The sequence below is a fragment of the Priapulus caudatus genome, unplaced genomic scaffold (assembly GCF_000485595.1).
Source record: "Priapulus caudatus unplaced genomic scaffold, Priapulus_caudatus-5.0.1 Scaffold1611, whole genome shotgun sequence".
NCBI classification, from domain to species: Eukaryota; Metazoa; Priapulida; class Priapulimorpha; order Priapulimorphida; family Priapulidae; genus Priapulus; species Priapulus caudatus.
Window position 1 is genome coordinate 32,616 of NW_014578672.1, and position 2,500 is coordinate 35,115.

Here is a 2,500-nt window from a genome sequence, read left to right on the forward strand (position 1 = left end):
AGTCGTCGACGTAAGGGCTGGGGTAGTGCAGGTAGCTGCCACGAGGGGGCGCACACGATCAGTCGTCGACGTAAGGGCTGGGGTAGTGCAGGTAGCTGCCACGAGGGGGCGCACACGATCAGTCGTCGACGTAAGGGCTGGGGTAGTGCAGGTAGCTGCCACGAGGGGGCGCACACGATCAGTCGTCGACGTAAGGGCTGGGGTAGTGCAGGTAGCTGCCACGAGGGGGCGCGCACGATCGCTCATCGAAGTAATAGTGAGGATAGTGCAGGTAGCTGCCACAAGAGGGCGCGCACGATCAGTCGTCGACGTAACAGCGAGGATAGTGCGGGTAGCCGCCACGACTGGGGCGCCCGACACTGTTAGCTAATCAGCGGTGCGGGTGGAGCGAGGTGGTTTGCTGAGAGTGCATGTGTGTGCATTCGTGCGTGCGTGCGTGCGTGCGTGTGTGCGTTCATGTGTGTGTTTTATCTCTACTCCATCTCTTCCTCTCTCCATCTATCGATCCATCTCTATCGTTATCTCCATATTTCTCTCGTCCCCCCTCTCGTTCGTCTGACATAAATCTATTGTTTGCGTTCATGTGTGTGTTTTATCTCTACTCCATCTCTTCCTCTCTCCATCTATCGATCCATCTCTATCTTCATCATCATGTTTATCTCATCCCCCCTCTCCATCATCTAACACAAATCCAATTCACACTTGTGATCAGTTGCCGCCTGTTAATCAACCTAATTAAGATCTTCGCAAATCTGCAGACCCCCTCTCTCTCAGGGAGAAGGCAGCCAACCCCTCCCTCTCCCAGAGAGAAGACTACCGACCCCTCTCCCCCTCCCAGGCAAGAGGAAGCTGACCCCTCCCCCTCCCAGGGAGGAGGCACCCGACCCCCTCCCTCTTTTAGGCAGGAGGCAGCCTAACCCGTTCTTCCCCTCCCAGTGCTTCAAGGTGATAGCACGACCCTCTATTGTCCTTCGTCGTCACCCACCAGCCATCACCCAGCCACCATTATGATCAGCTGCGGGTAAACCGGTACAAATCCCGCCAAACACCTATCTATCATGATCACAGGTTTATACACACACACCGTGCTGCGTGCGACACACACACACACACAGGAAGCACACGCCACTCGTACAATACGCACGCAGCTGCAACACACATCCCACACGACACACAACACACACACAACACACCAACCCACACATAGCAACGACGCGCGCGCAAAACAACGCACGCAACACAGTCACACACACACGCGCGCGCGCGCACACACACGCACGCAGCCGCACACACACACACACACACCACACACACAACCACACAGTATCACAACACATGTGACAGGCGTGGATGGAGAGACGTGGCTCGTTTACACAACACATATATATAGTATTGATTATATAATAATATATATATATAATATATATATTTATATATTTATATATAGTGAACAGCGCACGTGGGTGGCCGTGATCGTCTACACCAGGTGCGCTAGTATCTTCAGTATGGCTGAGGATCGGCAACTATCTATCTATCAGCGCGTGTTAGATAAGGCACCACCCGATCTGTATGCTGTTCCTCCCCCCTACCTGTACGCACGCACAGCTACAGCAAACGAGTCCTACACAGCAGTCGTCGTAAACACTCTGTCTGTCTCGTCTGTCTGTCTGTACCGCCTACTGGTTAGATGAGGCTGGGGTTAGATTAGGCACGGGGGATATAGACAGACGTGTTATGAACACACGTAGGATGGCGTGAACGCACGTAGATAATAGGCCGGACACACCGCTGTTCTTGTGTGTGTTTTTTTCGGCGGTTGCGACAGCTGCTTTTGTGTTTCGAGAGTGTTCAGTAATTGGCAGGGTTTCTGAAGGTCGCTCCAGGCTGTTTCTTGTGTTTTATTTGATCGGTCGTTGCAGCTGCTCTTGTGTTTTCTGACGGTCGGCTGCAGCCGTTTTATGTGTTTTGCGAAGGTACGCCACAGTCGTTCTGTGTTTGCGAAAGGTCAGCAGCAGTTGCTTCTTGTGTTTTCAGCGACGATTAGCGCAGTCGTTCTTAGTGTTTCGACGGTCGGCGCGCCGATTCTTGTGTTTCGCGACGGTCAACGACTGCTCTTGTGTTCTTCCCGACGTCAGCGATGATGTGAGTGTTGGACAAATCAAGGCTTTATGGCAGTGACTTGGTTTTTGCAGCGGTCACCCGCTCACACGCAATGGTCAAGTGTTGCGTGTGGCGCTACTGACGTGAGCGACGAGAGAGTGCAGGTAGCTGCCCACGAGGGGGGGGCGCCTACAAGCGGGAGGGGGCGGATAGCGGCAGTGGAAGCGAGATGCTTGCATGAGAGTGCATGTTGTGTGTGGATGCGTGCGTGGCATGTGTGTGTGGTGTGGCGTGCGCGTGCAGTGCGTGCGTGCGTGCGTGCGTGCGTGCGTGGGTGCGTGCATGTGTGTGTGCGTGCGCGCGTGCATGCGTGCATGTGTGCGTGCGTGGCGTGCGCACG